Genomic DNA, 14,216 nt, shown 5'->3' with positions numbered 1-14,216 from the left:
TGGTATGACTTTCTTTCCTTCGCCATCCTTGTACCTAAAACATTATGACAGCAGCAACCTATGTGTCAGGACTTCCTGGACCATCATTTTTATTACTAAGGACACTTGATGCCCTGGGAAAATCACATTGTCAAGATCTCTGGCAACCGGAACTGTGTAACTGCAGCATTCCCAACTCCAAAGTGTGGGGGAGAAAGGATGGGAGGAAGGAAGAGAAACAGACTCTTCAGCCACATTCGCATGTAACGTGAAACCAGACTTTGCTGAACCTGCAGTTAATTTTTGTAATTGTTAATTGCATAGCAGATGTTCCTCAAACTTCAGCCCAGCAACCTCCAGTTTCAGGGTAGGGGAGCCCCTCCCTCTTCCTTGTCTGCTGAGGCCACATCCTAGCAAGCTCCATAGTGCTCACATCACCAGACAGTAGGCAAGGCATCAGAACATTTGAAGGGTGGCAGCCATTAGCCACATGACTGTGCCATTTTGGAATGAATGGACCACCCACCCTCGGCAATGAAAGGACATTTAAATTCCCTTAAATGCCATGCAAGCCCTTCTTCTGACAGCAATTGCACCATCACACTTGTAAACCCCCCGCATCCAAACAGTCTCATGCAAGCACAATTGCTGACAAGGAGGGATGCCTGGGGACACAATTTTTCTGTTACTCCAGGAAGGAATCATGATGACATCCTAGGAGGGAATATGTATATGAGGGAGGGCAAGGCTCCTGGGGTCTGGTCCACTGTGACCAAGCATGCTCTAGTAATGGCTGACACTGGCTAAGCACTCTAGGGACTTCAAACCACACTCCCATTTCTGTGTTGGTTTGCCCCCCCCCCCCGGAGATTAGAGGGCCATGAGATGACCAGTCCACTGGTGAAGACCAGAGGCTGCAAGACTTTCGGTCTTCCATCAGACTACACTCTCATAAGGTAGGCCATCCAAATAAAGGGAGCCCCACACAATGGGAGCCCCATTCCCTCTGGTTAATAATGGAACTTTAATACATCAGCCCCCTCCTCTCCAGGCAACTTTTTCATGCACCAAATGGAGAATTTACAGATCCATGTGTCCGGGTCGTACCGGATGGGCAGTCTATGGAAAATTTGAGACCAGGGAGAGATTTTCACTCTAGTTCAAATTTCCTGGGTTCAGAGCCTTATTGCAGTGTGTGCAGATTGTCCACTGTGGGAGAGGGGAGCCCCAATTATCAGCAAACTCAGGACAGTTGGATCGCTGTGCCAGGCAAGAATAAACATGAGTGTGTTCTAGTGGGCAGCTGGAATGGCAGAGGGCCTGCTTGGGCTGCTTCCCCACGGCTGTCACAAAGACAGGGAGAGGTGCTGCCTGGGGTACCCGTCCCTGCGGCTTGCATGTGTCGAGCAACAAGGGTGGTGGCATCTGATGGGCAGCCTGCATGTGAGTCTCCATGGCCTTCCATACTCATGAGAGAGCTGTCTTGTGAGAAGGGCTATCATCACAGATTATTAGCAATTCTGCCCAATCCCTGCACAGTTCTTCTTGTGAGTTGAGAATGAGATTCTCCATGGCCTGCCACTCTCATGACAGAGGGGTCCACCCTGGATCTATCCTCATCACTTAGAAAGAATCTCTCATATAACTGGAGGCAATGCTGCTCCTGCTAGATGGTTCTTTGCATGAGGAAGGCTAGGGACCACATGTTGTAACCTTAGGGGTGCGGGCTCACCCCCTTGCTCAACTTTATTGTACAAACAGTAGACCTGAGCCATTCAAGAACCCTGGGTGTGGCTGCCTTTCAAACACAAGCCTGGGCATTACTGCCCAGCCATATGTTCTCTTTGCAGGAATCTAATTGAGTTGCCCAGTTTATGCTGCCACTGCAACTGCATATGCTTGTGAACATTCATTCATTTCCATAGAGGGAAACACACCATGTCTCTCTTGCCATCCTGTCCCCTTTCTCTTCTAATTTCCAGAAGGGGGAACAAGGGACTCAGTGGGAAGCAGGCATTCCCCCCCACTCACCTGTGACCTTTCTGTTTGACAGGCTTAGATGCTTGGGAAGGGATGTGGTGGTGTCCCTGTTGCTGGGAAACCGTTTTATTGGATCAGAGACGGGGGGTGGGGCAAGTGCTTGTAGAGGCGTCCAGCGAGAAGTGCCTGTTGCCAGGCAGTGGCTTAAGAAGATCAGAGACAGTGGGGTAGAGCAAATGCTCAGAGAGTTGGCCATTGAGAAGCGCTGCAGGTGTAGATTGGGCATGTTCCTGGGCAGGTCTGGGATATCCTTTCTGTGACTTCAGTTCCAGAAACAGCGCTAAATCATGGTTATGGCAGCATCTGCATTCATATGTAATGCTGCTGCCCCCAAACCTCAGGTTGGGGAGGTGAAACTCACTACAAACTGAAGGTTCAAATTGGAGTTAGGGTTAGCCTCTGCTAATTGAGCAAAGAGAAGCCTTTTTAAGTGGTGGTTCTCTTATATTTAGCAGGGCAAGTGCAACTGGCCCTATCCAACCCCACCACAGCATCCCTCCAGTGGCTGTTGCTGGCATCTGCCTTATGTTTATTTTTAGACTGTGAGCCCTTTGGGGACAGAACACTATCTTATTGGAGAGCCAGCGTGGTGTAGTGGTTAGAGTGCTGGACTAGGACTGGGGAGACCCGAGTTCAAATCCCCATTCAGCCATAAAAAAAAACTAGCTGGGTGACTCTGGGCCAGTCACTTCTCTCTCAGCCTAACCTACTTCACAGGGTTGTTGTGAAAGATAAACTCAAGTATGTAGTACACCGCTCTGGGCTCCTTGGGACCGCTCTGGGCTCCTTGGCGTGGTATGCATGGCGTGGAGAAAGTGGAGAGAGAGAGATTCTTTTCCCTCTCACACAACACTAGAACCAGGGGTCACTCCATGAAATTGATTGCCAGGAGGTCTAGGACCAACAAACGGAAGTACTTTTTCATACAATGCGTGATCCACTTGTGGAACTCTCTGCCACAGGATGTGGTAATGGCCAACAAACTGGATGGCTTTAAGAGGGGTTTGGATGACTTCATGGAGAAGAGGTCTATCAATGGCTACTAGTCAGAGGGCTGTGGGCCACCTCCAGCCTCAAGGGTGTGCCTCTGAGTACCAGTTGCAGGGGAGCAATGGCAAGAGAGAGGGCACGCCCTCAACTCCTGCCTGTGGCTTCCAGCGGCATCTGGTGGGCCACTGTGCCAAACAGGATGCTGGACTAGATGGGCCTTGGGCCTGATCCAGCAGGGCTGTTCTTATGTTCTTATGAGGAAAAGCGGGATATAAATGTAAAATAATAATAATAATCTATTCTTTATTTCTTATGTAAACCCCTTTGAGAACTTTGGATGAAAAGCAGTATATAAATATTTGTAGTAGTAGGTTTTGCACTTTGGGCACAAAATCGCAGTTTCACACATTCGGATGTACAGGAATTCCAAGCTCTGCCCCATTTTTCATTTTAATGCAGTTTGGTGTTACATGAGAATGGGGCTTTATTGTCTTCAAAGGGGAGACTGGGAGATTGAAGGATTAAGGGTCCATCAATTATGTGTGACCTTTCTGAGAGTAAGAAGTTATTTCCAAGACTTCTCCACTGTCTTTTATATGGTAATTGCTGCCCCAGTCCCAACCATGCCTGGGCAAGATCACGTATCATTAACTGTAATATTCCTGTGGCAATATGCACATAATATGTACATATGTATCAAGTGAAATCTATATAGGTTATCTGATCTTATTTAACATGTGATGCTCAAAAGCACTGGATTGGGATAAATGTATAAGAATGTGTTCCTAGAGCTATTTTTTTCCTATTGCAAGAAAGTTTTTTTAATTCTGTGTCTTTTCACTGCAAAATGTCTGAAGCTTAAGAGTTTTAAAAATGCAATTTTTAAAATGTATGTTTGAAACCATCCTTTTCTGAACTGATGCATAAACTTTGGTAGCATTGCTAATTACAGTGAAATTGAAACAGTTTTGGAGTATCAGCACTTGCTAGATGATTAACAGTTTTAGTTATCCATCCGCATTCAAATATAAGTTTTGACCCTCAAAAAGTGATTTCCACTTTGACACAATTACCTTACAGATCTGCCTCAGTGAATGATTTGCTTGAATAATTTCATCACTGTAGTAGTTTACATAAGAACAGCCCTGCTGGATCAGGCACAAGGCCCATCTAGTCCAGCATCCTGTTTCACACAGTGGCCTACCAGATGCCTCTGGGGAGCCCACAGGCAAGAGTTGAGGGCATGCCCTCTCACCTGCTGTTGCTCCCCTGCAAGTGGTATTGAGAGGCATCCTGCCTCTGAGGCTGGAGGTGGCCCACAGCCATCAGACTAGCCGCCAGTGATAAATCTGTCCTTCATGAATCTGTCTAAGCCCCTTTTAAAGCCATCCAAGCTGGTGGCCATCACCACATCTCATGGCAAGGAACTCCATAGATAAATTATGTGTTGTGTGAAAAGTACTTCCTCTTGGTCTTAAATTTCCTGACCTTCAGTTTCATGGGGTGACCCCTGGTTCTAGTGTTGTGAGAGAGGGAGAAAAATTTATCTCTGTTACAGTTTCTGTAACACATGTCCGCCCTTAATGCATCTTTGAAACCTGTGGCATGTACTAGCTTCTTTTAGATGTGTCCCACATTACAACATTAAAAACACTGCATACTTCCCTCAGTCTGCCTATATGAGAAGAATATACCTTTAGGCAAGTATATGACCACATAATTGAAGCAGTAAATTGATGACAATTAGCACATTAGTCATTGAATAGCAGCAAGCAATAACCTTAATTGACAATCCAGTGGTTAGTAATTGATGTTAATGACTCATAAGACAAGGAGAACAGCAACTAAAAACTGGAGTTTTTACTGCTTCCCTTGAACATAAGGAAAGAATGGACAACTTTTCAAGCAGGGCTCCAATTGTACTGAAGGGAGAGAGGTCATAAATGATTGCACACTGCCAGGACACATGTAAAGATAATTCACACAGTGAAGGAATTCAGGACATTAGAATGGATTTCTGTACTGATGGGGTTCCAAGTACAGCTTTGCACAGGTTAATAAAACAAGTTTTAAATGGTATTATGCACCACTACAAGGAACTACCGGGAGTATGCTCTCCACCTGAGTGATTTATAATTCTCAGACAGATACAGAGAGAATTGTTTTGTTACAAGGTTAATAGTGCAGTAATTGAAATGAGTGCATGTTCCATCATGAGGGAGAAAAAAAGTCTCTATTAAAAATGTGAAAATGTATTTGAAAAAGATTTGCTCATGAAATGTGATGTTCACATTCAGAGCTTTTTTTTTAAAAAAAGAAAGCAATAGCAATCCTGCACAGATGGTAAATTTAAGCAGTCAGCATTCATTTCCAGAGGTGGAAAAGTTCCAATTCAGCCTCCCTACCCTACAAATTTCAGTGAATGCGGCTTTCTTACTCAGGCTGCTCCTTTGCTTATAGATCAAGTAGCAATGTACTCAGTCCAAATCGCTGCGAACTGGTTTGGCACCTGAGGGAGGGGAGCGGCGAGCGTGATCTTTAAAAAAGAGGAGAGCAGATCCTTACATTTTCTCTGTCACCACATGCAGCTTCCTGCTGCAATGGCATTGCCCACAAGAACTTGTGCATGGTACCAGCACATACATGGCGTCGGTGCAACACCATGCTGATCCCACCAATGGCATCCGCACATGTGTGGAGGCCATGTGCATCCCAGCTCTGCATGTAGGTTTTCCTGAGCAGTGCCGTTGCAGCAGGAAGTAGTGTGGTAAATATGGATTGCAGTGCACTTGGTCAGCTCCAGCGGGGTGAGTGTCTGTGCTGGCAGCTGTACAGGCAGGAAAGGACTTTACATTACTTTTCTTGCCACTTTCCCAGCCACTGTTTTTTAGATTCCCCCACCCCTTTCTTGTAAAATGCCCCACTCCTTTACTTTAAAATTCTCCTTTACAAGTATAGCTGAATTGCTGAACTGATTCGGTCAAATGGATCAGACCAGCCAGTTGATTCAACTGAACCAGTTCAGCAGCATGTGGTTTGGTTTGAATTCCATGAGTTCTGGTTCATGCACACCCCTAGAACTCTGATGAACACTGTCTACTTACAGTAGGGGCATGATACATGAAAACCTTTTATATGTCTTTTTGTTCTGCACAAACCATTAGTGCGGTTTCTTAGGAAAGGGAAAGGCTGTAGTCAAATTTGTGTTACATGTGACCTTTGCTCAGTTATTTACTAGGTCTGTTCTGCAATATGTCATGTTGCTTTGCTTCAACACTCCTTAAGAACACCGATGATCTCATTTTAAAATCAAGGAGAAAGTTGACTTTTAAAAGTCTGTGGTAGCTTGTCCCCTGCCAGTGCATTCACCCATGTGAGCATGTGTGCCATTGCCTGTGCCCTGAATCAGCAACCCTGCTCTCCTGGGGCCTCTGGAAACTGGGGCTTCCCTCTCTTGTGATTCCTCACACTGGCAGATCTGTACACAACACAACACCAGGCCGGATCTGGGAATTTTGAATGGGTTTGAAGATATGTCCCCACACCTGGTGTTCCCCCTGATTGGGCACACAACAAGGCTCTGAAACATGGAGCATCAAAATCTCTTTTGGCGTGTGCAAGGCTTTACAAGGAAGGGGTGTGAGTGCAAGGCTTCACAGGGAAGTGGGCGTTACAGGAGAACTTACTTTGGAGAGTTGGATGCTCCACACAAGTGGGGGCCCCATTGTTGGGGTAGCTCAACTTGTGAGCATGTAGTCCAATGGGAGACCTAGGGCTTATAGCCACATGGTCCTCCCAATAGACTGGTCGTTGTGTAGAATGGCCCTCTCATGATAGCAAGCTGCCAGCAGAGCAGGAGTGTAAGTTGTTCTAAATGGACTTCTTTGACAGGTGATTCTTCACAACAGCATCCTAAGTAACAGGGGGACAGATCCCCCAGGATCCTTTGCCCTCCCGCATAAGCATATCCCCTCCTAGGAAGTCTTTATGTTCCCTTTCCTTTCCTGAGTACCAGAGAAATAGTGCCCTCCAATAGTGCCACCCACCCACCCACCCATCCTGAAATCATGCTTGTGCAAGTCTACTGAGGTGCAGGGCTCTTAGGAAGGAAGGTGGCAGTGCCATCAATGTCTGAAGAAGTGCTGGCATGGCATCTAAAGGGATTTAAATGACCTTTCCACTCTGAAAATGCATGATCCCACTTGGCATGCCTCCTTCCAGTTTGTGGCCAATCGCGGTCGCTCTGCTGAGGTGCTGACGCTTTGCCTACAGTCTGGCCATGGGCTTTCTGGGATTGGCCTCAGCATCCAAGCATCAGGGAGGGGCTCCCCATCCTCTGGAACTGGAAGTTCGCAGACTGCAGTTAGAAGAATGTCTGCAGTGTGATTTAAAGTTTCAAATTGAAACCCAGGGTTCTCCAGCCTCCAGTTCGGTGCTATGTCCGAATATGGCCATTATATGTTGTAACCTGTGAACACTATACTAAAAATTTAAGCATATCGTATTTCTGTTTTGTGTGTGGTTCCTATACTTTTTACTTCATAGTGGGTCCCCCCCCCTTAAAAAGCCCAAAATCCAGTATACCATTATGGGTCATTGAAATAAATGGTGCTCAAATGTGCAAGATAAGTCTGTTGGAGGATACAATGATATATCTCACAGCATGTTAATTAAATAACATGTTAATTAATTAAATAACATGTTAATTAATTAAATAGCTATGTTAATTAAATGGAATCTCCACATACAGAGGAAGTATATCTCTGAGTGCCATATAGCACAAACAAGTGGGAGGGCTATTGCCTTTGTGCCCTGCTAATGAGCAACCATACGTATCTAGTTAGCCAGGACCTTAATATGACTAAGCAAGGCAATCCGTGTTTGCCTTGCATGCATTGCACATTACATAGCTCTACTTTGGATTATGGCCAATGGCTATCCTAACAATACAAGCGTGCAGCCAAAAAAAGCTAGAGAGAATGTCTACTTTTATGAATATGAATACGACAAATATTTATATACTGCTTTTCAACCAAAGTCCCCAAAGCATTTACATACAGAAATTAATTAATTAATTAATTGAGTGGCTGCCTGTCTCCAAAGGGCTCACATTCTAAACAAGAAACATAAGAAAGACACCAGCAACAGCCACTGGAGGGATGCTGTGCTGGGGTTGGATAGGGCCAGTTGCTCTCCCCCTGCTAAATAAACAGAATCACCACTTTAAAAAGGTGGCCCTTTGCTCAGTTAGCAGGACTTTACAGGATTATGAAGTGCAAGTGCTCATGCACAGGGGCAGAAATTTTTGCTGATCTTCCCTTCCCCTGGAAATGCTCTGCACAGCATGCAGTAATGTCTCAGAAGGTCACGTAGCCCTCAGGGACATAATTTTGTGTTGTACCAAACACTTCTGGGCGAACGAGAGATCAAGGACAATTGTCCCCTCATGTGCGAGCATCCATGCTTTAGGAGCCACTGTAGGCATGCATCTTTTGGCACAGGATTAGTTAGAATATCAGCCAACATATTTAAAACCCAACACCCAATATTACGAGTGGTGCCATGACTCTATAATATACTTAGTTGCAGCATAAGTATTATAACCTTCAAAGAGTTCATTTCTGCAAGCGTTTGAATGATAAAGATCTCCCATAAATTCTTGGAGGACCTCAGTTCTCTCTATATTCCTCTGAGAATGCTCATTACTTTGACACAAATCATAGCAAATGTCTCTCTGCAGCCTTGATATGTCTTCCCATGGCTAGTTTTTAATCTGTACAGTCACATTCTCTATACTTGCAAGCAGTTGCTGCTCCACTGAAATAAATGGATCTGTGGTCACTTTATATACCAAGATATGGTGGCATGTGATTTGTAAGCGGTGAATGACTTTTTACACAAATAGCCATCTGAATGTATTTTCTAACAGCCATCCTACATCAATCTAGAGGTGATTGTTTACCTTGAAAAGCATTTATGAAAAGCCCGGAACCTGCATGACCATGTTTTAATTTTATATTGATTATCCATTTTCCCTTCACTTATATGGTTGATCCAGCAGTAGTTCTCCCATCCAAAGGACTGTCCTCCTGAAGCATCAGGTACTCCCAAATGATCCACTGGGTCAGAGCTAGGTTATCTATAGGACCTAAAAGGATGAGCTCCACAGGGGGGAAAACCTCCCACCTCAAACCAGTTTTGGTCTAGGCTTGAAATTTTGGTCTAGGCTTGAAATATGCCACCTAATGGCACAGTGGGGAAGTAACTTGCCTAGGGAGCAAGAGGCTGCTGGTACGAATCTTTGCTGGTATGGGGAACACCTATATCAGGCAGTAGTGATATAGGAAGCTGCTGAAAGGCATCATCTCATACTGTGCAGGAGATGGCAATGGTAAACCTCTCCTGTATTCTACCAAAGAAAACCACATGGCTCTGTGGTCGCCAGGAGATGACACAGACTCGACGGCACACCTTTACCTTTTAGGCTTGAAATAACAAGACAGTCACAGTCATCATCGGCTGAAGAACTAGATGGAGAACTGCAAAGTCCCCAATAAATTGTTGTGACCTACAAAATCTATGAAACCAATTAGGCGCAACCAACTCGGGTCCTATGAATTTCAAAGGAAGGTAAGCATGGCTAACTATCTCTGGATGTTCTTAGTTTCTGTGACATACATACCTGGTGCCATAACTGCCTGTAAAAACTGATGTGACAACCAGGAATGGAGTTGACCTCCATGACCATTTTTAATGTTTAATGGGAAACCTGACCATTAGTGTGCATGAGCCATTCAAAATTGATGGCACCATGCATGCATTTCTACTTTTTAAACTTGTATAGCATTTGAACAACTTCCTAAATAAGGATTTTTCCAACCCAACTGCCCTTATTTAAAGATACTTATAACATTTAAAAAAATGATATAAGTACTTATTTTAGAAAGATGAGAGGTAGCTGTATTTTAATAGGTTAGCAAGAACTCCAAGGAAACTCCAAAGTACAATCTTGCTGTACTTCCATCGATCAAGATACAATAGGAAAGAAATTTATATAGTCTGTATTTACTTTAGAAACTGAACACAGACATTGCATCTCTCTTCCAGGGCCATTGGGGAATGGACGATAAGCTCTGGATTTCAGAAAACGCTTCTGAACTTTAAGAATCATTCAACAGTGGAACCAATTGCCCATGTAAGCTCCAAAATAACATTCTGTAGATGGTTTTAACTAGGCAGTAGCATTAGTATTTTTGGATAGTATAAGTCCTGGGAATCCTCCTGTTCCAGGTTGCTATAAATGACCTATGAAATCTGCTCTAGCATTTAAAGACAAACATTCCCAGATATCGGCATGTCCTGCATAAAGAGGGGGAGAGAAATAATTTATTAAGGTAATGTGCCCGACCAAACATCCTGAAAGGGGAGAGGGCTGCACATGATCGATGGTTCTTTACAGGCTCTGATGCTTGTGTGGCACATGAGCCATGCCAGAGCGAGCAGCAGAGCAGGGAGCAGGAGGAGTGCAGTTCAATGAGGGATCCTCCATCAGCTGGGCGTTCTTGCCTCCCAGCTTTGTGTATGCTCGGGCTACACACTACCCCAGTGCCGGGGTTAAGGACGCACTTGTGCCTGTAACCCTGGCTAAAGGCCAGGGTTAAAAGTAGGGTTAGATGGGGCAGAAGTGCTGGGATCAGCCTCAATCCCGGCTATCTATGCAAGCAGCATAACCTAGGCTGGGCCCTAGAATAGCCTCAGTATCTTGCCTTTTGGATAATATCATTAGGGTTATAACATTGGGAGCTAACAAAACATAAAAATAAATGAACCGTATTGTGCTTTTCTCATGTTCATTTTGTACATTTATTCATGACGGAGGACCCTGTGGTGAAAGCAATGTGGTACTTTTCACCTATCTTCTGTTTTCAGCACAAATTTCAGGGGAAAAAATAGATGAGATAATACTAACAGAAAGAAGAGTGGTTATTTCCTATAAATAGTTCACCAAATGACGGCCGGATTGCAGCTTTTGATCAGCCACAGAGATAGATATCTGAGAGGTATGAATTGACCAGTCAATCAAGTGTCCTACGATAACTTCACTCCATTGCAGACAGGTCGGTCTCTGGTGGAGAATGAATAATACTATGATTTTTTTCTTTTCTTAAAATGTGGCCACCACAGACTATCAAAGGAAGGTTATTTGGTTTCCTGATAAGAAAGGATGTGCAAGCTGGAAGACTTTGGTTATGTAACACTGTGAGCTATATGTAGAAATTAGGTATGTTGTAGTAGTAGTCAGGATAGGAGTAGCCTTAAGAGCTATGACGTATAATGAATATAAGGAATTAGGAGAGAAAACAGACTTTGCAAAATCGCTAATATCAAAATCCAAAATCTACTGCGCATAGATAATCAGAACCAGAATCATATATGTTCCAGTGCATTTTAACTTGGAAAGTTTGGTTTTCAAGAAGGATAACCTTTGTTCATCTTCTGCTAGTGTTGACTGATTTCAGTCATGAGTATGAGGATGTCATGAATCTACTTTGTATAGCAAAAATATAAGTTGTGTAGACTTTAACAATTCATATTTCTTGAGCTTAGAAGCAGCCAAAGGAAAATAACAATTAACATTAATTTGCAGCTAATTGGATCATAATGAAGAACTTGGATCATATTTAAAGACCTAGGCCCAAATCCTGTAAATGAGTGTTCAATAAAATGGATAATGGTCATTACTGGTACAAATAAAGGGACAATAATGAAATGAGCACTACTGTGGATAAAAGCAGATTTCCCAAGGCATAATGCAATGTTGAGCCTATTCTGGTGATCACACTGATTTGTACTCTTCCCCAGAGTTCTATACCTGCTGCAGTGTATATGTGGAACCCTTATGTGCCTAAGTAGAAAAAGCAGCTCTATGCGTGCATGCAAGATACACACCAGGTTGTTCCATCTACTGATTTGAATGCAGAACTTCTTGCAACAGAGCCTCTACATTTCTAAGAAATGTCTGGATTGGAGAGCGAGGCACGTGAGCTTAACATACACGCAACACTATTGAAATGTCTCTTTGTTCTGCCTCACATGGATGTATTCAGATTTTTCACCTTTTGACTTATCAGGACAATGTAGCTGCAGTGCTTGTTTTGCGTATTAGTTGGGCTTTAAATTATTCATTGACTTTGATCTTTATATCATTGATGGTACTTTTTAAAAAGGAGGCACAGGTTGCTTACGAGTAGAGTTTTGAAACCTCATACAATTCTATTATGAGCCAAGCTAATTACTGCATTGATTGTTGAGTGAGGGGAAGGGTATTGTGCTTTTCTTAATTCAAATTATATCTTTGTTACAGGGGCTCCCTTCCTATTCACCAACTGCCCGGAAGAGCTAGAATTCTTTGCAGCCAGGAAAAAGAGCCTCTTGTACAAAATACAAATGCACTATTCACTACAGGTGCATGGCTATTGTGGTTTTAGCATTCCTTTATAGTGCCTATTAAGATCTTTACATGCTAACTGGTTTCCTCTCTTGAATATTTACAGCTTTTAGGAGACATGGATGAGTAGACCCCAACAAGAATTTCAGAGGAAATACTAGAGAGGGCTACTTTATAACATTTGATGATAATAGCCATAAAATGGCATCTAATTGTTACACTCACTGCTACACTTCCTCAGCTCATATTGACAGGAAAACAAAGCAATCCTCTTTTCCCACTGAACCAGCAGTCTGCTAACATCAACAGAATGTCATCATAGTATAGTCAGAATCTTATATACACCCACAGAAAAATCAGCATCAACATGATCTCATTGAAGTTTACATAGAGCACTGTACACAAATATGCCAGCACACCTAGTCCCAACATCCATGATAACATCACTTGCACATGCCATTCATAGAATGGTGGACTGACAGTGCCCTCAGATCATATGTATGTATGTATGTATGTATTTTTATACCACCTGGTATGCAAATCCCTAGGTGGTGTACAAATCCCAGCATTAAAAACCACAGGTTAAAATACATAAAACACAATAAAAACAATATAAAACAAATTATTAAAATTATAAAAATTCTAATTAAAAGCTTGCAAGAACAGGAACGTCTTGAGGGTCTTCCTGAAAACAAACAGAGAATGAGATGCTCCTATTTCAGCAGTGAGCATACTCCAAAACCCTGGGGCAGCCATAGAGAAAGCCTGGTCCTGAGTCGCCACCAGATGAGCTGGTGGCGACCGTAACTGGACCTCTCCAGAAGATTGTAACAGGTGGCAGGGTTCATGACAAAGGAGGCACTATCTTAAATAGCCTGGTCCCAAGCCGTAAAGGGCTTTGTAGGCAATAACCAGCGCTTTGTATTTCACCCAGAAACATATCTGGGTGGTAACCTCCCGGCTTGACTATTGCAATGCGCTCTACTTGGGGCTGCCTTTGTATGTAGTTCGGAAACTTCAGTTAGTTCAGAATGCGGCAGCCAGATTGGTCTCTGGGGTAACCCGGAGAGACCATATTACGCCTATTTTGAAACAATTGCACTGGCTGCCGATATGTTTCTGGGCAAAATACAAAGTGCTGGTTATTACCTTTAAAGCCTTGAACGGCTTAGGCCCGAGTTACCTCAGAGAGCGCCTTCTTCTGCATGATCCCCACCGTACATTAAGGTCATCTGAGGAGGTTCATCTCCAATTACTACCAGCTCGTCTGGTGGTGTCTCAGAGGCGGGCCTTCTCCATAGCTGCTCCGAGGCTGTGGAATGCGCTCCCTGCGGAAATCCGTAATTTGAATTCTCTATTAGCCTTCAGGAGGGCCCAAAATGTATTTGTTCGGCCTGGCTTTCCAGGGTTTTTAAATCAGTTTTTAATATTTTAACCCGGTTTCGGGGGTTTTAATTACTGCAATTGTTTAATTCTTGTTTTAAAATGTTTTAAAATTGTTAACTGTTGTCATATTGTTTTTAATTTTTGTTTTAGCTCTTTATTGTTTTAGTGGTTTGTTTGCAATTGTAAACCGCCCTGAACCATTTTGGAAGGGCGGTATACAAATCAAATCAAATCATAAATAAATAAATATTGGCAACCAGTATAGTTCTTTCAAAACCAGTGTTATATCGTCCCTTTGTGTTGTCCCAGAGACCAATCTGACTGCCACATGCTGTACCAATGGTAGTTTCCGGACTACATACAAAGGCAGCCC

The 14,216-nt window shown here is 43.4% G+C and overlaps 1 long non-coding RNA gene across 1 annotated transcript in view; it reads left to right on the top strand.

Annotated features, from left to right (window-relative positions):
- LOC128346410 (uncharacterized) overlaps window positions 1-12,023 on the top strand; it is a 36,475-nt gene extending 24,452 nt beyond the window's left edge. The window contains exons 3-6 of the long non-coding RNA XR_008316947.1: window positions 9,494-9,639; window positions 10,117-10,204; window positions 10,939-11,069; window positions 11,872-12,023. This is a non-coding gene — a long non-coding RNA (uncharacterized LOC128346410). The remainder of the gene's footprint in view (window positions 1-9,493; window positions 9,640-10,116; window positions 10,205-10,938; window positions 11,070-11,871) is intronic.
- The last annotated feature ends 2,193 nt before the right edge of the window (window positions 12,024-14,216 follow it).

Source organism: Hemicordylus capensis, chromosome 2 (genome assembly GCF_027244095.1).
Source record: "Hemicordylus capensis ecotype Gifberg chromosome 2, rHemCap1.1.pri, whole genome shotgun sequence".
Taxonomy (NCBI): domain Eukaryota; kingdom Metazoa; phylum Chordata; class Lepidosauria; order Squamata; family Cordylidae; genus Hemicordylus; species Hemicordylus capensis.
This window is presented reverse-complemented; position numbering and strand designations above follow the sequence as displayed.